The 27,995-nt window shown below is 45.5% G+C and overlaps 1 long non-coding RNA gene and 1 pseudogene across 4 annotated transcripts; both read right to left on the bottom strand.

The window, feature by feature from the left end:
* Nucleotides 1-514: 514 nt before the first annotated feature.
* Nucleotides 515-27,995, bottom strand: LOC141026825 (uncharacterized; annotated as a pseudogene).
* On the bottom strand, nucleotides 3,236-8,114 carry LOC109742487 (uncharacterized). Of its 4 annotated transcripts, none has more exons than XR_012200685.1 (4): nucleotides 7,490-8,114; nucleotides 7,337-7,390; nucleotides 6,420-6,533; nucleotides 3,236-4,459 (listed from the first exon to the last, which is right to left on the bottom strand). It is a non-coding gene; the product is annotated as an uncharacterized lncRNA (long non-coding RNA). The 4 variants fall into 4 exon arrangements; XR_012200691.1 differs by having other exon boundaries at nucleotides 7,334-7,390; XR_006662286.2 differs by having other exon boundaries at nucleotides 6,420-6,540; nucleotides 7,490-8,113.

A 27,995-nucleotide genomic window follows, 5' to 3' on the forward strand; every position in this document is an offset into this window, starting at 1 on the left:
GAGAGGGTTACGGGAAAAACTGGATGCACTTCGTGTACAAACTGGACAATCTCTTTCGAAGTATCAAGGTTTCAGACGAAAACTCATCTGTTACAAAGGGATTTCATTTTTTTGAACTTATTTGAACTCCAGACTTTTTGTGTGTTCAAAATGCACCATTCAAATCCACATCATCAATTTTCAACCCTTTCTAACTTCATTAGTTATTTTTCATGCATTTACTGCTTTTTTTAGCTATATGACCCTGAAATTCAAAAGCACTTCAAATGAACTCTGAAAAGGTTGAAAGTTATCATGGTATCATCATTTCACCCACATAGCATGTGCTAAAAAGTTGAGAGGGTTACGGCAAAAACTGGATGCACTTCGTGTACAAAACGGACAATCTCTTTCAAAGTATCAGGGTTTCATACGGAAACTCGTCTGTTACAAAAGGCATTTCATTTCTTCACATGTAACTGCAGTGATATTCTAGATCAAAGGAATCATCATAATAGTTGTGGAGAGAAAGTCTTCACTTTTTCTTCGCTTGTGTCCTTTGCTTATTGCGCCGTAACCATGGATATTTTTCATCGCTTAACAGGATGCTTGGGTCAGCCTTGACTTTGAAGGGAGGAATTTCATGAAACTTTTCATAATCTTCAGACATGTCTGTCTTGCCCTCCAATCCCACGATGTCTCTTTTTTCTAAAAGAACTATGTGGCACTTTGGCTCATCGTATGATGTATTCGCTTCCTTATCTTTTCTTTTTCTCGGTTTAGTAGACATGTCCTTCACATAGAAAACCTGCGCCACATCATTAGCTAGGACGAATGGTTCGTCTGTGTACCCAAGATTGTTCAGATCCACTATTGTCATTCCGTATTGTGGGTCTACCGGTACCCCGCCTCCTGACAGATTGACCCATTTGCACTTAATCATGTCCGTAGTCAAGTTCCCACATGTCCACTATGTAACCATAATATGTGTCCTTTCCCCTATTGGTTGCTGCATCAAAGCAGACACCGCTGTTTTGGCTGGTGCTCTTTTGATCTTGGGCGATCATGTAAAATGTATTCCCATTTATCTCGTATCCTTTGTAAGTCAATACAGTCGAAGATGGTCCCCTAGACAACGAGTACAGCTCATCAGAAACAGTGTTGCCACCTCTGAGACGTGTTTCCAACCAACTGCCGAAAGTCATGATGTGTTCACATGTAATCCAGTTGTCAAACTGCTCCGGGTGTTTGGAGCACAGACTGTTCTTGTGTTCATCGACATACGGGGTCACTGAGGGCGTCCTGGATTAGGGGGTCCTCGGACAGCCGGACTATGTACTTTGGCCGGACTGTTGGACTATGAAGATACAAGATTGAAGACTTCGTCCCGTGTCCGGGTGGGACTCTCTTTGCGTGGAAGGCAAGCTTGGAAATTCGGATGTGTAGATCTCCTCCCTTGTAACCAACTCTGTGTAACCCTAGCCCCCTCCGGTGTCTATCTAAACCGGAGGGTTTAGTCCGTAGGACAACAACAATTATAATCATAGGCTAGCTTCTAGGGTTTAGCCTCTACGATCTCGTGGTAGATCAACTCTTGTAATACTCATATCATCAAGATCAATCAAGCAGGAAGTAGGGTATTACCTCCATCGAGAGGGCCCGAACCTGGGTAAACATTGTGTCCCCCGCCTCCTGTTACCATCCGCCTTAGACGCACAGTTCGGGACCCCCTACCCGAGATCCGCCGGTTTTGACACCGACATTGGTGCTTTCATTGAGAGTTCCACTGTGTCGTCACGATAAAGGCTTGATGGCTCCTCCGATCATCGACAACGATACGATCCAGGGTGAGGTTTTTCTCCCCGGACAGATCTTCGTATTCGGTGGCTTCGTACTGCGGGCCAACTCACTTGGCCATTTGGAGCAGATCAAGAGCTACGCCCCTGGCCGTCAGGTCAGGTTTGGAAATTTAAACTATACTGCCGACGTCCACGGAGACTTGATCTTCGACGGATTCGAGCCCATGTCGGGTGCGCCGCACAGTCACGACGAGCATGACTTAGCTCTGCCGTCGGACGGTTTTCGAGAGATCACACATGTGGCTACTCCGGCCTTCAATCCGGAGCAGATCGCACCGTCCGACGTCGGGTGGATGGACCCCGCCACGGAGGCCGCACACTCAGCGGCGATAGAGCCGAATACAGACTTCACCTCCTATGAGACCTGTGTTGCCGGACCCTTGGATTCGTCCGCGGCCACGGGCTCCGAACCGCCTGCGTCCGTGCCTATCGAATCTGATTGGGCACCGATCATGGAGTTTTCCTCCGCGGATATCTTTCAACACTCGCCCTTGTGCGACATGCTAAATTCGTTAAGGTCTCTCTCCTTGTCAGGAGGCCCTCGGCCGAACCATGTCCGGCTTGAGTGGGAAGCGGACGACGAAGAAATTCGTTCCCCACCCACCACCCACTTAATAGCCACTGTCGACGACTTAACCGACATGCTCGATTTCGGCTTCGAAGACATCGACGGTATGGACGACGATGCAGGAGAAGAACAGGAACCACCGCCCACAGGGCGCTGGACTGCCACCTCATCATATGATATATACGTGGTGGACACCCCCAAAGAAAGCGATGGCAATAAGGCAACGGAGGATAATCCCCTCGAGAAGCAACCTAAGCACCGGCGTCATCGGCGCCGCTCTAAGCCCCGCCATAGCAAAAGCAGCGATACCGCACTACAAGAAATATGTCAACTTGTGACCCTCACTATTGGTCACTGAAAGGTCATTGATTTTCATTTGCGACCTTTTTTGACCAAAAACAGATGGTCAAAAGCTGGCAGTCGTAATCTGAAATTAACGACCTTCTCTGTGAGAAGGTCGTAGAATTCCACGACCAAAACAAAATGTCATTGTTTCACCACGTCGGATCAGACGTGGCAATCTGACATGGCAAAATTACGACCAATTGAAAAGGTCGTTGATAAGATTCAGCCCGGTCCAGTTCGATATTTTACATGGGCCAAGCCCAACAATTCAGCCTTTTTATATATATTTTTCTTATTAATTTGGGTCAGCTATATGGGCCAGGCCCAACTATTCGGCCTTTTTAATTTCTGGGCCATTACTATTAATTTTCTATTTTCAGCCATATTATTTTTGCGCTGGTTCCACTGGTCAGATTGGTCCCACTTACCATGCTAATATCACAATTGGACCCACACATCAGAAATTTCAAAATTTGTCAACCAATTTACATAAGTGGGTCCCCCTGGTCAGGTTTCCATTTCATAGGTATTAAAATTATATACACAATCAATGTTTCAAACTGATTATAGAGCAAATGAAATTCATCCAAAACAACACTAAATATTACAATACATAATATGCTACTCTGACTAATATTACACTCTGCCTGATATTACAATACATAATATGCTACTGTTGCTGATAGGATTCACGACTTCACACTTCATACTTCACCTATGCAAAAGAAGAAGAATAAGAACCTGTAGGGAGCATCAAACATAGCTTATAAGCAAGAATTGACAATAAGCTCAATTTAACAACACAAGATTTTGATATATTTATACGGTTCATGAGGTCAGCTGACTATTAACGGCTTTCCCATAGATTACAAACAATTATGTGTACAAGGCAATTCAGCATTTAAGTTGGAAGGTGTTCAATGGCAAAACATAACATGATATATACTAAAAAACTTGAACTGGCAATACGCAACTAAATTGGCTATTAATACAGCAAGCATGACATGACAACAACTGCTTGATAGATTTGATTAAACATGTATGGAGCAGCAGCACGCATAGACAACGGCAGTATATATGAAGGATTATAGATTGCATAACTGGTCAACTAATCTTCCATCTATATTTCTATTAGCAGCACACTAGATAGGCCACACATTTATTCCTACAGTACAGTGAGGTAAAAACAGATTATGGTGCCTGCCAAGTGAGGTAAAAACAGATTATCAGCAGCACACTAGATAGGCCACACATCTATATTTCTATCAGCAGCACACTAGATAGGCCACACATTTATTACATTTACATGGTGGTGGCTGGCTGGCAATCATGGCTGCTAGCTCATGCTGCCAGTGTGCGTGCACATCTCCCCGCTGGAACCAACCAAACCCAAACGAAGCAACAAGTAGCAAACCACACATGTACTAGTAAACTTCAGTATGAAACAGTTCCTCGCCGAAAGAAACTACCAAAGCATTTCCAAGAATTTCGAAGAAACCGCCTCAAGTCGATTCAGCCAAGGATATTATTTTCCACAAGCAAAAGACTGGTTCAGCTCCCACATGGGCATGGGGTTTTTTGGGTTTCAAGACACAAATCACAGAACTGGATGGGCATATAGAAGGTACATTGTGAATCTACGGCGTCAACCTGCTGGAGTTACTTGTCCTCAGTGATGAGTAGCTGCTTCCTCCTTGAGCTTGGTCATCTGGACAGCCAAAAAAAACATGCAACTGTAAGAAGATGGATTGATGGTAAAAAGAGTGAAGAATTGTGATTCAGTGAACAGAAAAGTATATGTACATTATAATACTGCAGACAAGAAAATAATAAGCCTAATATGAAGATAAGTGTTTTTCTTATTGATGGCTGTAAGATGGACTGATGGTAAAAAGAGAGAAGAATTGTGATTCAATGAACAGAAAACAAGACGTTATTAAGCCGTTATTATTCAGCAGTGATACTCGATATTTGACAAGTATGGTTTCATGTATATACAAGTTAGGCAGAGCAATGTACAAGATAAATCGTTTTATGTAAAGCGTGTCCAATCAATATCCAAAATGCTATCGAGCAGAGCATAGAAACAGAGTCCCAAAAATCTAATTATCTGCTGCGGCCCTCAGACGGCCCCTGCAGGTCTTGAGCTATGCATGTATCTTGCACTGTTTATGTACATAGTTTGGATACAGCAGCTCCTATCTTCGCGAGATGCATTGAACAAATGTTCTTGAGTATGCTCTCGCTGAGATCATGAAAGCAAAAGATCCAACAGTGCCTGTCCTTCGCCTGTGCTTCTGCCTTTTTTCCTTTATCTGTTACGCTGCTGTCTCTTGGTTCTGCTTGTTTGAGTGGCTACTAAGTGAGTGGCAAAAAATTGCAAGAAACTCTGTACTCCCTCCATAAAGAAAGTATAAGAGTAGTGATCTAAATACTCTTATATTTCTTTTATGGAGGGAGTACGTCGTGTTGCCGGACGAGCCAAGCCTACATTTTGCATCGCGCTTACTTGTAATTTTGGATGCAACAATCAGGTGAATCAGGTTCTTTTAGATAAACACGTATGTATTATATATTACTCCTAAATATAAGTCTTTTTAGAGATTCCAATGCGGACTACATACGAAGCAAAATGAGTATATCTACACTCTTAAATACATCTAGAGATACATGTGCAACACATATTGAAATCTCTAAGAAGTCCTATAACAAGAACAGAGCTGACCAACAGCGTACAACAATAAAAAACCTGCAAGCCCTGACAATGTTTTCCAGCATACAGCAACGCTAGGGAAGAAACAGATCTACAAATCCTAAAACACAACCGCCCACGTCCCAGTATCAGTATTCAGTACCAAACGCGAAATTCAAAGCCCCCAGGCACAGGCAGGACCTGGCGTGCGTTTCAGCCATCTCAGAAAATGTGCACAGGCAGATTTTGCATATGTGAAAGCAGTCATATAACAAGAATCATGTACCTAAACTGTCTCAGATCTTGTCGACAAGGTTCTGTGATGTCGCTACAAAACTCGGATGCAAAAAGGGTATATACAAAAACTTGTGTTCATATAGGTTCCTATCATGATAGCATTGGCCGATATAACATGCCACAGCTGTGAGCGCAAAAAGCTGGGATAAAAGTGGAGGTGGCAGCATGTAGACATCTACAAGTGGTGACATGTTTTGAGACTTCAGTGCATACACAAGCTTTCTTCTATATGTCCACTCAATATTATTTGAAAAATCTATATTAGAGAAAACTTCAGTGCATACAGAAGTTCTCTCAAGTCTCATTGCAAATATCAAGTGCATACACAAGCTTTGATTTGAGTGGGAATGGTATGAAAGGGGCATATAAGGACAATATACTCAAGAGTTGCATATCTACATAGAAATGATGCTGATCACTTAATTAATTAAGTGAGCAGGGAACAAAGGCAATTGGAAATCTAGGGGCAGGAGGTAGTGAGAGCAACGCATGAGGGATCGCCAAGATGTAGGGGATGGAGGTGTCTCACTTGGTTTCAAAATAAGATGCACACAAAGACAACCACATAAATATAGCAGTGCATAGTACTGAGGAAAATAGGGACATCTCTCTGCCAACATGTATAATTCGGAGCAGCAATAGCGAGCAGAGGAAGATGAGAGGGAGATGGAGATGCTACCTGTCGTGGTGGGTCGGCGTGGACGTGCTTGAGCTCGGGGTAGGACCTCTTGGTCGCCCTAGGAGAAGAGCAGCAAACCCCTCATTGCCCTCCTGCTCGCGATGCCGTATAAGCCTGCCACCTAAGAATAGCAAAATATAAGTCTGAACCAGGATATGGATTCAGCAACAATAACCATCGTCAACAAGCACACTTCCTTTCATGTAGGTTTAAAATATGAAACAAACTCATGATTCAGTTATATATGATAAAACAGAACATATGGTTCAGTTATAGTCATACCACCTATACAATGATCAGGCAAAGATATATTTTGACCTGAGGACCAGCATGTCTGCCTCAGCAACTATCTAAAATTATCAAATATGCCAACAATTATTTATTGATGCTTCCCACTAAGCTTCATTAGCTACAGGTGAAATGATGAGAGGTCCAGGAAGAGCTAACACCTCGTATAATCAACACACAATGATAATAATAATTAAAAGGATGGGTTAAGTGTGTGTCAGTAGCAACCTGTAGCGACTTGTACCCAAGTCAGATATACTGACTTAATCTCTGTGATTCTTAGATCTAGTCCTGCTCGTGTTCTTATGTAAATTAGCTCACCAGTGATGTGGCAATTTGTTTCACTGCATGTAACAAGGTCCAGTTGCGCAGCAAATTTACCGTCCAACCAAACACCCTCTTACAAGCAGAAATGTATTCACTTATGTAACTAAGCGAAGCCGGCAGTCAGGTTGTTGGTCTGGTACTTGTCGAACTAACAATCTATGGATTTTGCAGTCTAAGTGAGATCACTATATACTAATTGCACACAGTTGCAGCAGCGCCATCCAACCAACGGACGAACGAACCGACCCAGTCAGACCAAGAAGGAAAACAAGCAGATCAGATGGGAGGGGGCTGGTTACCACCCTGGCGCGTTCGCCCTTCTCCTGGATGGCATCATCCTTGAGCACCCTCTCCATCTGCCCAACCACAGAGACGGAGAGAAAAAATGTCAGGAACGCGTCACGCTGAACCAGCCACGGAGAAGAGAACTGACTGGGGGTGGTCGGGCGGGGTACCTCGAGGACGGACGACGGGGCCGACGTATGGGAGAGGGAGGAGGGACGTCGGGGCGTGGTAGGCGCGGCGTCCCGAGCACGGGATGGCGTCGGCAGGGAGCAGGCAGGCAACCGTCTGGTGACGCGGCCGGGCAGACGAGACGCGTTGGCGTCCCGTGACGGAGGTCCATGGCGTGTGCACGCGGGCAGCCCACCTCACTCTGCGTGTGCGCCTCCGGTGAGGCACAGGCCGGCGTGCTGGATCTGGGATCTGGCCGCCGCATGTGCTGTTGGGCCTGGGTGATACTGGGGGTAGGGGGAGAAGGGGAGGTGGAGAGGGTGGGGCGTCGGGCATGTGGGAGGGGAGGGAGCGGAGGCCGGCGGCGATGCGTAAGGTCGTCGACGAGTTGGGTGGCGGCGCCGAGGCAGGTGGGTGGGAAGGGAGGAAGGAATGAACCGGGGAGGCGGTCTGGTTTGGGAAATCGGCAGCGGCGCGCGGGAGGCGTGGAGGGAGGAGGAGCGGGCGGAGCAGGAGGGCGTGGGGGAGGCCATGGACGGCGGCGAGCTCCGCTGGAGGGAGGTGGCGGCGGCGATCTCTTTCTCGATCTGGAGGGAGCTGGAGGAATGGGGGGGGGGTGCGGATGCAAAAACGAGAACAGAGCTAGGGTTGGTGTGGAAGGGTTGATGACTGCCGTTGAATCCACGAGCATTCGACGGTGTATAATCCATGATCCGCGTGATATGCCCATGGACCAATCAGAACGCAGCAAACAATTCAAAGACCTTATGATCATCTAAATTGGCCGAATCAAAGATAAGTTTTTCAGAAAAAACCACTTTTCAGTTCTTAAAATGAGTTTTTTGTAAAAGACCTACCAAATATTTGTTCAAATGATATCATACTTTTCACAAGTTTACATCTTAGATTGGCAAATAATGTTGCCTAAGGAAATTTTCATTTTCTTTGGACGAAAAAATCATTTTCCATTTTTCGAGTGCCCCAAATGAGGTTTTTTTTTCTGAAGAACCTACCAAATAATTGTTGCAAAACTGGACCAAATCATTTTTCTAAAATACTAGGCCATACTTAATTCACAATTGACCAAATGGTTGGGTGTAAAAAGTTTTGATCCACCTCTGGTGAAAAAGACAAATTTCCGCCGATTCAGTAGGAAGCGGGTCAAATTTGAACTGTAGCTGCCTCATAGTTTGCTCTTTATTTTTTCCAAAAATCATTTCTAGGTACATAACTATCTATTTAATCAGAGAAACATCAAAAATGTTTCCAAGATTCAACAACTAGCTAGGAACGGTCAAGCCCGCCGTTTTGACCGCATTTTTAAACGGGCATAAAAAATTCAAAAAATTCAAAAAATTGGAAAACCTTCGCATTGTGTCATCATATGTGACCAAGTTACCAGGAAAAATAATAAACTTGTAATACGGCAATTATTTTTAAAAAGTGTTCTCAGAAATGAGCTATCATGCGTGAAGATTCATGGCTTTCAAGCCAAATGATCAATCTTATGGCCACATTCATGGCATAGTTTGTTCAAATGATCTCGTATTGTGCACAAGGGTGCATCTTGGAATTCCAAACAATGTTGCCTAAGGGAGTTTTCATTTTCTTTGCACGGAAAATTCATTTTCCATTTTTTGAGTGCCCAAAATGAGGTTTTTTTGTGAAGAACCTATCAAATAATTGTTGCAAAATTGGACCAAATCATTTTTCTAAAATAGTAGGCCATACTTAATTCACAATTGACCAAATGGTTGGGTGTAAAAAGTTTTGATCCACCTGTGGTGAAAAAGACAAATTTTCGCTGATTTAGTAGGAAGCGGGTCAAATTTGAACTGTAGCTGCCTTATAGTTTGCTCTTTATTTTTTCCAAAAATCATTTCTAGGTACATAACTATCTATTTAATCAGAGAAACATCAAAATGTTTCCAAGATTCAACAACTAGCTAGGAACGGTCAAGCCCGCCGTTTTGACCACATTTTGAAACGGGCATAAAAAATTCAAAAACATTCAAAAAATTGGAAAACCTTCGCATCGTGTCATCATATGTGACCAAGTTTCCAGGAAAAATAATAAACTTGTAATGCGGCAATTATTTTAAAAAAGTGTTCTCAGGAATGAGCTATCATGCGTGAAGATCCGTGGCTTTCAAGCTAAATGATCAATCTTATGGCCACATTCATGGCATAGTTTGTTCAAATGATCTCATATTGTGCACAAGGGTGCACCTTGGAATTCCGAACAATGTTGCCTAAGGGAGTTTTCATTTTCTTTGCACGGAAAACTCATTTTCCATTTTTCGAGTGTCTGAAATGAGTTTTTTTTTGTGAAGGAACTACCAAATAATTGTTGCAAAAACGGACCAAATCAATTTTATAAAATACTAGGCCATGTTTAATGCATAATTGACACAATGGTTGGGTGTAAAAATAATTATCCACCTTTGGTGAAAAGACAAATTTCCGCCGATTCAGCAGGAAGCGGGTCAAATTTGAACTACAGCTGCCTTATAGTTTGCTCTTTATTTTTTCCAAAAATCATTTATAGGTACATAACTATCTATTTAAGCATAAATACATGGTTTGGTGGTGATACGCTGAGGTTTAGACGGTGGCCCAGGGCCCCAACTCCAAAGCGCGTAGACTCGCATGCCCGCCGCGTGGTCACCGCGTGACCGTGGCGTTGCCATGCGTTCTGGGAAGCCTAGGCATGTCTAGTAGGTTTGGCACTCCCGAGGTAGATGCTTGGAAGAAAATAACAACAGAAGAATCTCACGAGGAGACCGAACAATGCTCAAACATGAATTAGCACCCAAGTGTTTGATTAGTGGTACGGGAAATGCACATGGCCAATGGGCTTGATTTTTGGCCGAGGATGATCATCTACTAAGGACACTATCTTGGAAAATTTGCAGCTCAAATGGAGGAGCCTAGGTGTCACTTGCTTTGCAACGTACCACACTGGACAGAAATATGAATGTTGAAGCCACACTCACATGTATTGTTACATGGGGCTCAAATTTTGTGGAGAGCAATGATTTGGGCATATAAAAGATGTGGCAAAAATTCAGCTCATTAGGATATGCCTAGCTAGTACTTCCTTCACAACAGTTCGAGTTGAACAAAAACTTTGGAAATTTGCCGAGGTAGATTTACCAGGCAAATGGAGTTGAATATTGTCATGAGGCAATGATTTGGATAGTAAAGAATGCCCAATTTTTTGGGAATTTTTGGAATGACAGAAATATAGGTTGCTTCACAACCTAGGGTAAAAATTGACACATGGACATGACACATAGGCAAAACTGATGAGGTGGCGCCTAGTCATAGCAATCCACCACAACTTACAAGGTTATGACCATCTATATTGGTCATGACCAGCTAGAAATAAGGCAGCGGATCAGTGCTGTCTGCTTTGTGACCATTTCGTGTAAGGAAATTACGACCTTTCTGACCAAAATGGTCGATATAGTTTAGCGTTTGGAGCCCTCCGAACAGCTTTTGACCAATTGGTCTCAAATGGTCATAGATCTATGACCAATTCTTCCAGGGTCACTGCCAGAAGGTCACTAGTTGACATATTTCTTGTAGTGCCGGCACAAGATACAATAACGTTGCGGATAGTGCCGAAGACGAAGACAATCCCCTCCAGTCAGGCTTCGAGCGGGAGGACGGGCAAGCTAGCCCTAAGGAACAGGCAGCAAATGGAGAATCAGAGGATGACAATTACATGCCCCTCTCCGAAGACGAGGTGAGCCTCGGCGACGAAGAATTTATCGTGCCTGAGGATCCCGTCGAGCAGGAGCGCTTCAAGCGCCGGCTTGTAGCCACAACAAAAAGCCTGAAGAAAAAGCAACAACAGCTTCAAGGAATACGAACTGAGGTCCTGGCGGCCGAGTAATACGAACTCGAGCGCCCAACCAAAATTACCCAAAGAGCAGGTTGCTCCCAACTCGAGGAGGAAGCATTAAAGCCTGCACTACCAGCGTATGATGCGGCTGACCGGCCACCTCGTGGCCGAGACAAAGCGGCATATCAGCCCGAAGTCCAGCCCGCACCCCGTCGCCAGTAAAACAAAAACACCAAGGCCCGGGGCAACACGCAGGACCTGCGAGACATATTGGAAAACAAAGCACGACATACAAGATCGATCTACGGATCACGGGGGCGCGCCCCAACGCGTGACGACGACCGTCACGCCGGATATACTAAAAGCAAATCCGGCCGGGCCGAATACAGCAGACAAGACTCGTATGAACTGCGACGTGACATAGCCCGGCACAGAGGCGCCGCACACCCCCTATGCTTCACTGATGAAGTAATGGATCACGAATTCCCAGAGGGATTTAAACCCGTGAACATTGAATCATATGATGGTACAACAGACCCCGCGGTATGGATCGAAGATTTCCTCCTCCACATCCACATGGCCCGCGGTGACAATCTACATGCCATCAAGTACCTCCCACTAAAACTCAAAGGGCCGGCTCGACATTGGCTGAATAGCCTGCCGGCAAACTCCATTGGCAGTTGGGAGAATTTGGAAGACGCATTCCTTGACAACTTCCAGGGCACTTATGTGCGACCACCGGATGCTCATGACTTGAGTCACATAACCCAACAGCCAGGGGAATCAGCCAGGAAATTCTGGACTCGGTTCCTAACTAAAAAGAACCAAATTGTCGACTGTCCGGATGCCGAGGCCCTAGCGGCATTTAAGTATAACATCCGCGACGAGTGGCTCGCCCGACACCTCGGCCAGGAGAAGCTGAAGTCCATGGCAGCCCTCACGACACTCATGACCTGCTTTTGTGCGGGCGAGGACAGCTGGCTGGCTCGCAGCAACAACACATCAAGAAATCCTGGCAATTCAGATGCCAAAGATAGCAACGGCAGGCCACGTCGCAACAGACACAAGCGCCGCAACAACGGCGACAACGCCGAAGACACGGCAGTCAATGCCGGATTCAGTGGCTCTAAATACGGTCAGCGGAAAAAGCCGTTCAAAAGAAGTAATCCGGGCCCGTCCAGTTTGGACCGCATACTCGATCGCTCGTGTCAAATTCACGGCACCCCCGATAAACCAGCCAACCACACCAACAGAGAATGCTGGGTGTTCAAACAGGCCGGCAAGTTTAATGCCGAAAACAAGGAAAAGGGCTGCATAGCGACGACAAGGAGGAGCCCCGGCCGCCGAAAACAAGAGGACAGAAGAAATTTCCTCCCCAAGTGAAAACGGTGAACATGATATACACAACCCATATTCCCAAGCGGCAACGGAAGCGTGCACTAAGGGACGTCTATGCGATGGAGCCAGTCGCATCAAAGTTCAACCCATGGTCTTCTTGTCCGATCACTTTCGATCGCAGGGACCACCCCACCAGTATCCGTCATGGCGGTTCTGCCGCATTGGTTCTTGACCCCATCGTTGACGGATTTCACCTCACTCGAGTCCTTATGGACGGTGGCAGCAGCCTGAACCTGCTCTATCAGGATACAGTGCGCAAAATGGGTATCGACCCCTCGAGGATCAAACCCGCAAAAACCACCTTTAAAGGTGTCATACCAAGTGTAGAGGCCTGTTGCACGGGCTCGATCACACTGGAAGTGGTCTTTGGATCTCCAGACAACTTCCGAAGCGAGGAGTTAATCTTCGATATCGTCCCCTTCTGCAGTGGCTATCACGCACTGCTCGGACGAAATGCATTCGCCAGAAGTTGATCTGTCCGTATGGAGGAGCACACTGCGGCCCTCGCAGCAGAAGTGCAAAGCAGCCTTCTGAGACAAACCGCCAATTCGGCGATAAAGCCCCCGGACACCTTCAAGCGAGTCCGGAGTACCCTGCAACAGGATCGCCCGGCATGTTCAGAGCTCGCCTAGCAATTCGGCCTCCGTCATAGTCCCAGTCAAGCGGCGAAATTTGCGCCGCGCGTACAATTACGCACTCAAGATACCATGGGGCGGAGGCACAACTATGGCACGACCCACAATGCGGCTCAACCGCCTCAGGGCCCGTATATCTTTATCATTTTTTCTCTTTCAGGACCCTATTCTCTGGAAGCCCTTTCCGATAGCCTGATTATCGGACCCATTACGGGAAGGAAATACCAAGGAAGCAAGAAGCTCTGACGTACAAGGGAATCCCCTGGTGGTCTCTGATAACGATCACTATACCTGTTTTACATACCCATACGCAGCTTGCCCTTGAATAGGACATGTCAAATAGTCCTATTTTTTGCTTATTATACTACTTGTATACATACGCTTTGACGTATCATTTAAATAACAATGTACAGCGTTAGCTTATTATTACATTTCTTCATCTTTTTCCTTGTCTCCTTATTTACGACAAATTGCAGCGGTACATTCTGATATGTCCAGTGTGCCAGGGGCTTCAGTGTACCCCATAACACAACATGAAAAGCCCGAACACTTTCGACAGTGCGGCACCCCGAACTTATAGCATTATATGCATCAGCTCCGAATCATGTCTTGGGTCAATAGTTGGGTTTGCCTGGCTCCCATGTTTTGGTACCTTACATTCCGCTATATCGGCTAAGGTAGCACTGGGAGAACTACTGCAGTTGTGTCCCGGTTCTTCCGGACGAGCACCTCAGTAGAGAAAGCCGAAAACTAACTGTCATGATGCGGCGAGAGCTGGTCGCTATTCTAGAGGTCTCAAATCCTTAAAGATTTTTTCCACTTAGGGCGAGGAGTCAACCTTGTCCGATTTAGGCGTACATAGCGCCCCAAGTTCGGCCTTCTGAATACTAGGGGCTTCGCTAAAATTTAAAATTGTAGGCTTCTATGGCTAAGTGAGAGTGATAAAGCTTTATAGTCTGATTGCCTGGTTCGTTGTGCTGAACACCTCCTTCGAAGGACCCAAAACTGGGATAAAGAGTGATCAGGTTTACCACGAACACCTCAGTACTAGTTACATGGGGGCAGAAGCCGACGACTAGCCAACTCTCAGATTTTATAAACGGCCGCACAAAAGGTAATATTTTAAATCAACAAGCGTTATATAGCGCACATGAACTCGTTTTCATCTTACAAGATCACATGAGTACATTCATTCAAATATTACATCCTTAGCACATTCCTCCGCCACAAGGCGAGCACCCTTCAGGACACTGTCATAATACTTTTCGGGGTGGCGATGCTCCTTGCCCTCTGGCGGCCCCTCCTTCACCAGCTTTTCGGCATCCATCTTCGCCCAGTGCACTTTCGCACGGGCAAAGGCCCTGCCCGCACCTTCAATGCAGACGGACCGCTTTATGACTTCAAAACGTGGGCAGGCATTCACAAGCCGCTTTACCAGGCCGAAGTAGCTGCCAGGCAGGGGCTCGCCAGGCCACATCCGGACTATGAGACCCTTCATGGCCAGTTCGGCCGCCTTATGAAGCTCGACCAGTTGCTTCAACTGGTCGCTCAAGGGCATCGGATGTTTGGTCCCAGTATACTGAGACCAGAACAACTTCTCCGTCGAGCTCCCTCCTCGGCCCGGTAGAACTCCGCGGCATTCGATACGCTGCTGGGTAGATCTGCGAACGCTCCTGGAGAGCTCCAAATTCGGGTAAGTAAAAGGAAAGTTTCCTTCACATGCTTGCTTTGCATAATGAATGGCTTACCCACCGCTATCTTCTTGACCGTCTGAATTTCCTTGAGGGCCTTTTGGGCTTCGGCCTTGGCATTTTGTGCGTTCTCGAGGGCCTTCGCAAGCTCGGACCCTTGCGTCTTAGAGTCATGCTCCAAGGACTCGTATTTCTTGACAAAATCCCGGAGCTCTTGCTGAACCTCGCCGACTCGGGCCTCTTGCTTCTCGCGCTCGGTGCGCTCCGTGGCCGCTCTGTCTTCAGCCTCGGACAGAGCCTTCTTCAAGGCCGCCACTTCGGTCGTGGCCCCTAGCAAAATTCATGACGATCCTATGATCTAACAACAACCTTATTTTTTTTCTTTATCAATATACGGATGGGGTATCACTTACCTTTGTTCTCTTCGACCTGCCTCTTGATAAGGCCGAGCTCTTCCTTGGACCGCTCAAGGTCCCGCTTCAGTCCGGGGACCTCCGCAGTACGAGCGGCAGCGGCTAGCAGCGAAGCCTGCTTTTTCACATAGACATATTCTGATTAGACTCCTGTAATTATTATTTGATCCTCTGTTCGGCCTGTCTTTGCGAACACCATACAGAGCATCAGGGGCTACTGTCTATGCTGTAACATTTTTTCATAATTTGATTACTTACCTCAAAGCCTGTTAGGAGGCTGGCACAGGCTTCAGTCAGTCCGCTTTTGGCGGACCAAACCTTCTCGACCACCGCACTCATGATAGTGCAGTGCTCTTCGTCAATGGAAGCGCCGTGAAGCGCTTCCAGCAAGTTGTCCGATGCCTCCGGATGGAAACGGCCATTGGCACAGACGGCTCGCCCCCCTTAGTGAGGGGTCGCCTGACAGAATCCGGAACCACTGGAGGTTCCGGCGCAGTATCCGGCTGGGGGCCAAACTTGCTGCCCCGTCATTAGAGCCCACGGGAGTCTTGCCCCCCATGCGCCTAGCATCTAGGATGTCGCCGTGGAGCGCCTCCAGAATTATCTCCCCTTGGTTCAGTGCCCTTTGAGACAACACCTCGACGTCGTCTGTAGGGCGGGGGGAGGTGGCGGTCGGGAGTGAATCACTGTTCATCGCCGACTGGCCAAAAGACTTATCCGAAGAGGACACGTCGATATAGGCTTTGGATGGACTGCATGATCATGTTCGGCATGATAAGAAGCAATAAAACAAAACATACCAGAACTATTATGGTATCCGGATACTTATGACTTCGCCAGGGGCTTGTCCCTGGGCAACCACTCCTCGTCGCTGTAAGCGGCTGTTGTGGAGTAGTCCGGAAGGAGGGTCCTTCCCTTCTTGGACCCTTCAGCCTCCCCAGATGGGGCGGCCTTCCTTTTATTGCCCCCCCGGCTGGGGAGGGGGGCGAGAACTTTCCTCTTCCTCATCCTCGTTTTCGTGGGAGGAGGGCGCCTCGGAGTTATCGGACGATGAGTCCGATACGACCTTGCGCCGGAGACCTTTCCTGGTCCCCACGACCTTCTTCTTGGCCTTCTTCTCCGGCACCTCATAGGGCGCCGGAACCAGCATCTCCGTTAAGAGAGCCTCTGCTGGATCTTCGGGCAGAGGGGCCGGACAATCGATCCGCTCCGCTGGCGCTACCCAGTCCTGTTAAAATGGCATGGAGGCTCAGATCCCTCACACGATTATACTGGGGAAAGGAATATCTTGTGAGATATAAAGAGCTTACCGGATTGGTAGGGCGCTTTGCGCTGAGTCCGCGATCCTCGGTAAGGGGAGGAGGTACCTCGGCGGCCTTGAACAGCACCTTCCAGACGTCTTTGTGCGTCGTGTCGAAAAGCTCTCGCAGCGTGATGTCTACTACACAACCTTCTTCTTGTAGACGTTGTTGGGCCTCCAAGTGCAGAGGTTTGTAGGACAGTAGCAAATTTCCCTCAAGTGGATGACCTAAGGTTTATCAATCCGTGGGGGATGAAGATGGTATCTCTCAAGCAACCCTGCAACCAAATAACAAAGAGTCTCTTGTGTCCCCAACACACCCAATACAATGGTAAATTGTATAGGTGCACTAGTTCGGAGAAGAGATGGTGATACAAGTGCAATATGGATGATAGATATAGGTTTTTATAATCTGAAAATATAAAAACAGCAAGATAACAAGTGGTAAAAGTGAGCGTAAACGGTATTGCAATGCTAGGAAACAAGGCCTAGGGTTCATACTTTCACTAGTGCAAGTTCTCTCAACAATAATAACATAATTGGATCATATAAATATCCCTCAACATGCAACAAAGAGTCACTCCAAAGTCACTAATAGCGGAGAACAAACGAAGAGATTATGGTAGGGTACGAAACCCCCTCAAAGTTATTCTTTCCGATCAATCCATTGGGCTATTCCTACAAGTGTCACAAACAGCCCTAGAGTTCGTAGTAAAATAACACCTTAAGACACACATGAACTAAAACCCTAATGTCACCTAGATACTCCAATGTCACCTCAAGTATCCGTGGGTATGATTATACGATATGCATCACACAATCTCAGATTCATCTATTCAAACCAACACAAAGTACTTCAAAGAGTGCCCCAAAGTTTCTACCGGAGAGTCAAGACGAAAACGGGTGCCAACCCCTATGCATAGGTTCATGGGCAGAACCCGCAAGGTGATCACCAAAACATGCATCAAGTGGATCAATAGAATACCCCATTGTCACCACGGGTATCCCACGCAAGACATACATCAACTATTCTCAAATCCTTAAAGACTCAATTCCAATAAGATAACTTCAAAGGGAAAACTCAATCCATTACAAGAGAGTAGAGGGGGAGAAACATCATAAGGTCCAACTATAATAGCAAAGCTCGCGATACATCAAGATCGTACCATCTCAAGAACACGAGAGAGAGAGAGAGATCAAACACATAGCTACTGGTACATACCCTCAGCCTCGAGGGTGAACTACTCCCTCCTCGTCATGGAGAGCGCCGGGATGATGAAGATGGCCACCGGTGAGGGATCCCCCCTCTGGCAGGGTGCCGGAACAGGGTCCCGATTGGTTTTTGGTGGCTACAGAGGCTTGCGGCGGCAGAACTCCCAATCTCTTCTGTTCCCCGAAGGTTTTAGGGTATATGGATATATATAGGCGGAAGAAATATGTTAGGGGAGCCACGAGGGGCCCACGAGGGTGGAGGGCGCGCCCAGGGGGGTGGGCGCGCCCCCCTGCCTCGTGCCTCCCTCGTTGCTTTCCTGACGTGCACTCCAAGTCTCCCGTATTGCTTTCTTTCCAAAAATAACTTTTTCGAAGGTTTCATTCTGTTTGGACTTCGTTTGATATTCCTTTTCTGCGAAACACTGAAACAAGGGAAAAAACAGAAACTGGCACTGGGCTGTGGGTCAATAGGTTAGTCCCAAAAGTAATATAAAAGTGCATAATAAAGCCCATAAACGTCGAAGATGGATAATATAATAGCATGAATACTTCATAAATTATAGATTTGTTGGAGACGTATCAGCATCCCCAAGCTTAATTCCTGCTCGTCCTCGAGTAGGTAAATGATAAAAGAAATAATTTATGAAGTGTGAATGCTAGCAGGTGCACAAGTTTGATCAATGATAATTTGAATCACCTTTTCTAGCATCATTATATGTCATAACAGTAGCTCAACTCATAGAACTTTTCATGATCAAGTAACAAGCTATTCACATGTTAAAGTATAGATCATAAAGTTTCTTGAAAACTAACAAACCGTGTTATTAGTCATCAAACAATTACAATTCATCTTATTTTCAGGAAGAGTCTATGTCAGAGCTTTGATTCAGCAAACTTCACATACTCAACTATCTTTTAGTCTTCCATCATTGCTACCACTCAAAGCATATTTTTAGAACAAATAGCATCCATCGAACACAGAGAAAGATAGGGGCTTAATGTTTCGCCTCCCAACTTATTTATCATATAGATAATTGTCAACAATAATAATTCATGATCAAATATATTTGAATGGCCATATATGCTTAGATCTTTCTCCACCACATGATGCTTGCCAACTAAAGAGTAGGTTGGAATGAGAAGGAATACTACTGACTCTTGCATAAATGTAAAAGATAGGCCCTTCGCAGAGGGGAGCAGGGATTTGCAGAGGTGCCAGACCTCGAAGCACAAACAGAGATGAAAATAATTTTGAGATGTATGCTTTCATTGTCAACATAAAGACCAAGAGTTCCCAATATCTTCCATACTACATACATTATAGGCGGTTCCCAAACATAAAGGTAAAGATTTTTACTCCCCTCCACCAATAATCATCAATCCATGGCTTGCCCGAAACAACGGGTGCCTCCAACTAACATCAATCCTGGGGGAGTTTTGTTTGCAATTATTTTTGATTTGATTTCGATCTTTTGATCATGGGACTGGGCATCCCAGTTACCAGCCATTTTCTCGTGAATGATCAGCGGAGTCCACTCATTGTGAGAATAACCCACCTAGCATGGAAGATACTGCTATCCCCTAGTCGCTACATGAGCGATTCGGGCATACAAAATATATTATTATTTGAAGGTTTAGAGTTTGGCACATGCAAATTTACTTGGAACGGCAGGTAAATACCGCATATAGGTAGATATGGTGGACACTCATGGAAGAAACTTGGTTCAAGGAGTTTGGATGCACAAGCAGTATTCCCGCTTAGTACAAATATTTTGGCTAGCAAAGGATTCTAAATAGCAAGCACCACATGTTAGAGGATCCATAACAATATAACTTCTATACAAATATACCCAAGCATAACTCATTATATTGTCTTCCTTGTCCAACTTCAACTAATTTGATCAGGTTTGAAAATAATTAATGGGGCTCACAATCATAGAAGATGTCCAAGATAGTATATTTATATGTGAAATCTCTCTTCCGTCAATATTCTTTCATGAATTGTTCAAGTGACCAATACAATGTTTGCTAACCTTCAATAAATTTACCACCTCTACTTCTTATATGTGAAGTCATTACTCCCCATGGGATAAGCATATGAAACATATATAATTTCAGATTTATGACATTCAAATCATTCAACCATTTACTCATAGGATATAAGTGAAGCACACGAGTAAATGACAAACTACTCCAAAAAGATATAAGTGAAGATCAATGAGTAGTTAAATAATTATGTAGCTATATGAAGACTCTTTCTCATTTAAGAATTTCAGATCTTGGTATTTTATTCAAACAGCAAGCAAAACAAAAGAAAATAAAATGACGCTCCAAGCAAAACACATATCATGTGGTGAATAAAAATATAGCTCCAAGTAAAGTTACCGATGAACGAAGACGAAAGAGGGGATGCCATCCGCGGCATCCCCAAGCTTAGGCTCTTGGTTGTCCTTGAATATTACCTTGGGGTGCCTTGGGCATCCCCAAGCTTAGGCTCTTTCCACTCCTTATTCCGTAGTCCATCGAATCTTTACCCAAAACTTGAAAACTTCACAACACAAAACTTAACAGAAAACTCGTAAGCTCCGTTAGCGAAAGAAAACAAAACACCACTTCAAGGTACTGTAATGAACTCATTCTTTATTTATATTGGTGTTAAACCTACTGTATTCCAACTTCTCTATGGTTTATAAACTATTTTACTAGCCATAGATTCATCAAAATAAGCAAGCAACACAATGAAAACAGAATCTGTCAAAAACAGAACAGTCTGTAGTAATCTGTATCAAACGTATACTTCTGGAACTCCAAAAATTCTAAAATAAATTGGTGGACCTGAGGACTTTGTCTAGTCATCATCTGCAAAAATAATCAACTAAATATCACTCTCCAGTAAAAAGTTGAAGCTAATCTCGTGAGCGCTAAAGTTTCTGTTTTTTACAGCATGATCATAAAGACTTCACCCGAGTCTTCCCAAAGGTTCTACTTGGCACGAACACTGATTAAAACATGAAAACACATCTAACCAGAATCTAGATGGATTATTTATTACTAAACAGAACCAAAAATCAAGAAACTAAAATAAAATTGGGTTGCCTCCCAACAAGCGCTATCGTTTAACACCCCTAGCTAGGCATCATGATTTCAATGATGCTCACAAAAAAGATAAGAATTGAAACATAAAGAGAGAATCATGAAGAATATGACTAGCACATTTAAGTCTAACCCACTTCCTATGCATAGGGATTTTGTGAGCAAACAAGTTATGGGAACAATAATGAACTAGCATAAGAAGGCAAAACAAGCAAATCTTCAAGATTTTCAACACATAGAGAGGAAACTTGTTATTATTGCAATATCTAGAAGCATATGATCCTCTCTCATAATAATTTTAGTAGAATAATGAATGAATTCAAAAATATAACCATCACATAAATAATTCTTTTCATGATCTACAAGCATAGAAATTTTATTACTCTCCACATAAGCAAATTTATTCTCATGAATAGTGGTGGGAGTAACCTCAACAAAATAACTATCATGTGATTGAAAATTAGGATCAAGATGACAAGTTTCATGGTTATCATTATTCTTTATAGCATACATGTCATCACAATAAACATCATAGATAGGGGGCATGCTTTCATCATAGTAAATTTGCTCATCAAAACTTGGGGGACAAAAAATATCATCTTCATCAAACATAGCATCCCCAAGCTTGTGGCTTTGAATATCATTAGCATCAAGGATATTCATAGAATTCATACTAACAACATTGCAATCATGCTCATCATTCACATATTTTATGCCAAGCATTCTATGTAATTCTTCTTCTAGTACTTGAGCACAATTTTCCTTCCCATCATTTTCATGAAAGACATTAAAAAGATGAAGCATATGAGGCAACCATAATTCCATTTTTTGTAATTTTCTTTTATAATATAAACTAGTGATAAAACAAGATACTAAAAGATTCGATTGCAAGATCTAAAGATATACCTTCAAGCACTCACCTCCCCGGCAACGGCGCCAGAAAAGAGCTTGATGTCTACTGCACAACCTTCTTCTTGTAGACGTTGTTGGGCCTCCAAGTGCAGAGGTTTGTAGGACAGTAGCAAATTTCCCTCAAGTGGATGACCTAAGGTTTATCAATCTGTGGGAGGCGTAGGATGAAGATGGTCTCTCTCAAGCAACCCTGCAACCAAATAACAAAGAGTCTCTTGTGTCCCCAACACACCCAGTACAATGGTAAATTGTATAGGTGCACTAGTTCGGCGAAGAGATGGTGATACAAGTGCAACATGGATGATAGATATAGGTTTTTGTAATCTGAAATTATAAAAACAACAAGGTAACAAGTGGTAAAAGTGAGCGTAAACGGTATTGCAATGCTAGGAAACAAGGCCTAGGGTTCATACTTTCACTAGTGCAAGTTCTCTCAACAATAATAACATAATTGGATCATATAAATATCCGTCAACATGCAACATAGAGTCACTCCAAAGTCACTAATAGTGGAGAACAAACGAAGAGATTATGGTAGGGTACAAAACCACCTCAAAGTTATTCTTTCCGATCAATCCATTGGGCTATTCCTATAAGTGGCACAAACAGCCCTAGAGTTCATAGTAAAATAACACCTTAAGACACACTTCAACCAAAACCCTAATGTCACCTAGATACTCCAATGTCACCTCAAGTATCCGTGGGTATGATTATATGATATGCATCACACAATCTCAGATTCATCTATTCAAACCAACACAAAGTACTTCAAAGAGTGCCCCAAAGTTTCTACTGGAGAGTCAAGACGAAAATGGGTGCCAACCCCTATGCATAGGTTCACGGGTAGAACCCGCAAGTTGATCAGCAAAACATACATCAAGTAGATCAATAGAATACCCCATTGTCACCATGGGTATCCCACGCAAGACATACATCAAGTGTTCTCAAATCCTTAAAGACTCAATTCCAATAAGATGACTTCAAGGGGAAAACTCAATCCATTACAAGAGAGTAGAGGGGGTGAAACATCATAAGATCCAACTATAATAGCAAAGCTCGCGATCCATCAAGATAGTAGCATCTCAAGAACACGAGAGAGAGAGATCAAACACATAGCTACTGGTACATACCCTTAGCCTCGAGGGTGAACGACTCCCTCCTCGTCATGGAGAGCGCTGGGATGATGAAGGTGGCCACCGGTGAGGGATCCCCCTCCGGCAGGGTGCCGGAACAGGGCCCCGATTGGTTTTTGGTGGCTACAGAGGCTTGCGGCGGCGGAACTCCCGATCTCTTCTGTTCCCCGAAGGTTTTAGGGTATATGAATATATATATATATATATATAGGCGGAAGAAATACGCTAGAGGAGCCACGAGGGGCCCACGAGGGTGGAGGGTGCGCCCAGGGGGGTGGGCGCGCCCCCCTGCCTCGTGTCTCCCTTGTTGCTTTCCTAACGTGCACTCCAAGTCTCTCGTATTGCTTTCTTTCCAAAAATAACTTTTCCGAAGGTTTCATTCCGTTTGGACTCCGTTTGATATTCCATCTCTGCGAAACACTGAAACAAGGGAAAAAACAGAAACTGGCACTGGGCTGTGGGTCAATAGTTTAGTCCCCAAAGTAATATAAAAGTGCATAATAAAGCCCATAAACGTCCAAGATGGATAATATAATAGCATGAATAGTTCACAAATTATAGATACGTTGGAGACGTATCACAGCGTCTGGTGCTCGGCCGGGTCAAACTCCCACATATTGAATGCCCGTCTTTGACACGGGAGGATTCGACGGAAGAGCATGACCTGGACCACGTTGACAAGCTTGATTTTCTTGCTTATCATATTCTTGACACAGTTCTGTAGTCCGGCCAGCTCCACCGACGAACCCTAGGATAGGCCCTTCTCTTTCCAGGAGGTGAGCCGCATGGGGATGCCGGATCAAAATTCGGGGGCCGCCACCCAGTTGGTGTCACGTGGCTCGGTGATGTAGAACCACCCCGATTGCCACCCCTTCACGATCTCCACATAGGAGCCTTCGAGCCAGGTGACGTTGGGCATTCTGCCCACCATGGCGCCTCCGCACTCCGCTTGTTGGGCGACCACCACCTTTGGTTTCACGTTGAAGGTCTTCAGCCATAGGCCGAAGTGGGGCTTGATGCGGAGGAAGGCCTCGCACACGACGATAAACGCCGAGATGTTGAGGATGAAATTGGGGGCCAGATCATGGAAGTCCAGCCCATAGTAGAACATGAGCCCGCGGACAAATGGGTGGAGAGGAAATCCCAGTCCGCGGACGAAGTGGGTGAGGAATACAACCCTCTCATGGGGTTCTGGAGTAGGGACGATCTGCCCCGCGTCTGGGAGCCGGTGCGCGATGTCTGCGGCCAGGTATCCGGCTTCCCAGAGCTTTGTAATGTCCTCCTCCGTAACGGAGGAGACCATCCACTTGCCTCCCGCTCTGGACATGTTTGGAATGGTTTTGCGGAGAAAATGAGAACTTGGGCACTGGAACTCGAGTGCGCGAGACTGGATGAGCAGGGAAGAAGAAGGCGTGGGTGAAAAAGAGGAGTCCTTGTCCCTTTATAAGGGTAGTAGAAACTGTGTGCCTCCCTACTTGCCCCGTAAAATCGCTTATTCCCCAAGCGTCGCGATTGATGGCGCGGTTGGGTTACCCACACCCGTATTGATGAGAATCCCGTGATAAGGGGACACGATCTCTGCTTCGACAAGACGTGCCAAGAAAACCGCCTCGCAATATGTGTAGTAGCTGGTTGAGAAAAACGGTTCGAATAATGACCGGGTCGTGGCGTGATGTCATGCTATGAAATTTGTCGGCAGATTAGATTTGTGGAGTATTATACTCTCTACGGTGGTATGTGGAATTTGTTTTGCAGAGCCAGACACGATCCTTGTGTTCAAAATCTTCTATGGAGTATTCGGAGGAGGAACCTGCCTTGCAATGCCGAAGACAATCTGCGCGCCGGACTCATCGTCATTGAAGCCTGGTTCAGGGGCTACTAAGGGAGCCCTGGATTAGGGGGTACTCGGACAACCGGACTATGTACTTTGGCCGGACTGTTGGACTATGAAGATACAAGATTGAAGACTTCGTCCCGTGTCCGGGTGGGACTCTCCTTTGCGTGGAAGGCAAGCTTGGCAATTCGGATGTGATGATCTCCTCCCTTGTAACCGACTCTGTGTAACCCTAGCCCCCTCCGGTGTCTATATAAATCGGAGGGTTTAGTCCGTAGGACAACAACAATTATAATCATAGGCTAGCTTCTAGGGTTTAGCCTCTACGATCTCGTGGTAGATCAACTCTTGTAATACTCATATCATTAAGATCAATCAAGCAGGAAGTAGGGTATTACCTCCATCGAGAGGGCCCGAACCTGGGTAAACATTGTGTCCCCTGCCTCCTGTTACCATCCGCCTTAGACGCACAGTTCGGGACCCCCTACCCGAGATCCGCCAGTTTTGACACCGACAGTCACCAAGGTAGAGTTCTGTAGAACTGTGTAGTGTGCTTGAGACCAAGAATGCCCGTCCCTACATATTATTGAGTCCCCTCCAAGCGTGCCTTTTCCAGTCAGTCTACCCTCATACCACGATTGAGGGGGCCCAATCTTCTTAAGGCCGGGAAAGAAGTCAACACAAAACCCAATGACATCCTCTGTTTGATGGCCCATGGAGATGCTTCCTTCTGGCCTAGCGCGGTTATGGACATATTTCTTTAGGACTCCCATGAACCTCTCAAAGGGGAACATATTATGTAGAAATACGGGGCCCGAATGACAATCTCGTTGACTAGATGAACTAGGACGTGTGTCATGATATTGAAGAAGGATGGTGGAAACACCAGCTCGAAACTGACAAGACATTGCGCCACATCACTCCTTAGCCTTGGTAGGATTTCTGGATCGATCACCTTCTGAGAGATTGCATTGAGGAATGCACATAGCTTCACAATGGCTAATCGAACATTTTCCGGTAGAAGTCCCCTCAATGCAACCGGAAGCAGTTGTGTCATAATCACGTGGCAGTCATGAGACTTTAGGTTCTAAAACTTTTTCTCGGCCATATTTATGATTCCCTTTATATTCGACGAGAAGCCAGATGGGATCTTCATACTTAGCAGGCATTCAAAGAAGATTTCCTTCTCTTCTTTGGTAAGAGCGTAGCTGGCAGGACCTTCATACTTCTTTGGAGGCATGTCGTCTTTTTCGTGCAAATGTGCAGGTTCTCCCGTGCCTCCGGTGTATCTTTTGTCTTCCCATACACGCCCAAGAATCCTAGCAGGTTCACGCAAAGGTTCTTCGTCACGTGCATCACGTCGATTGAAGAGCGGACCTCCAGGTCTTTCCAGTAGGGTAGGTCCCAAAATATAGATTTCTTCTTACACATGGGTGCGCGTCCCTCAGCGTCATTCGGAACAGATAGCACGCCGGGACCCTTTCCAAAGATTACATGTAAATCATTGACCATAGCAAGTACGTGATCACCGGTACGCATGGCGGGCTTCTTCCGGTGACCTGCCTCGCCTTTGAAATGCTTGCCTTTCTTTCGACATTGATGGTTGGTCGAAAGAAATCGACGATGCCCTAGGTACACATTCTTCCTGCATTTCTCCATGTATATACTTTTGGTGTCAGCTAAACAGTGCGTGCATTCGTGGTATCCCTTGTTTGTCTATCCTAAAAGGTTACTGAGAGCAGGCCAATCATTGATGGTTACAAACAGCAACGCATGCAGGTTAAATTCCTCCTGTCTATGCTCATCCCACACACGTACACCGTTTCCATTCCACAGCTGTAAAAGTTCTTCAACTAATGGCCTTAGGTACACATCAATGTCGTTGCCGGGTTGCTTAGGGCCTTGGATGAGAACTGGCATCATAATGAACTTCCACTTCATGCACATCCAAGGAGGAAGGTTATACATACATAGAGTCACGGGCCAGGTGCTGTGATTGCTGCTCTGCTCCCCGAAAGGATTAATGCCATCCGCGCTTAAACCAAACCATACGTTCCTTGGGTCACCTGCAAACTCAGCCCGGTACCTTCTCTCGATTTTTCTCCACTGCGACCCGTCAGCGGGTGCTCTCAACTTCCCATCTTTCTTACGGTCCTCTCTGTGCCATCGGATCAACTTGGCATGCTCTTTGTTTCTGAACAAACGGTTCAACCATGGTATTATAGGAGCATACAACATCACCTTGGCAGGAACCCTCTTCCTGGGGGGCTCGCCATCAACATCACTAGGGTCATCTCGTCTGATCTTATACCGCAATGCATCGCATACCGGGCATGCGTTCAAATCCTCGTACGCACCGCGGTAGAGGATGCAGTCATTAGGGCATGCATGTATCTTCTGCACCTCCAATCCTAAAGGGCATACGACATTCTTTGCTGTGTATGTACTGTCGGGCAATTCGTTATCCTTTGGAAGCTTCTTCTTCAATATTTTCAATAGCTTCTCAAATACTTTGTCATGGACAGCATTCTCTGCCTTCCACTGCAGCAATTCCAGTACGGTATCGAGCTTTGTGTTGCCATCTTTGCAATTGGGGTACAACCCTTTTTTGTGATCCTCTAACATGCGATCGAACTTCAGCTTCTCCTTTTGACTTTCGCACTGTCTCCTTGCATCAACAATGACCCGGCGGAGATCATCATCGGGCACATTGTCTGGTTCCTCTTGATCTTCAGCTTCCCCCGTTGCAGCATCTCCGTATTCAGGGAACACATAGTTGTCATCGTCCTCGTCTTCTTCGTTGTCTTCCATCATAACCCCTATTTCTCTATGCTTGGTCCAAACATTATAGTGTGGCATGAAACCCTTATAAAGCAGGTGGCTGTGAAGGATTTTCCGGTCAGAGTACGTAAGACTTCGTATTCCCACATATAGGGCATGGACAGCACATAAAACCATTCTGCTTGTTTGCCTCAGCCGCTTCGAGAAAACTATGCATGCCCTTAATGTACTCGAAGGTGTGTCTGTCATCGTGCAT

The sequence above is a fragment of the Aegilops tauschii genome, chromosome 1 (genome assembly GCF_002575655.3).
Source record: "Aegilops tauschii subsp. strangulata cultivar AL8/78 chromosome 1, Aet v6.0, whole genome shotgun sequence".
Taxonomy (NCBI): Eukaryota; Viridiplantae; Streptophyta; class Magnoliopsida; order Poales; family Poaceae; genus Aegilops; species Aegilops tauschii.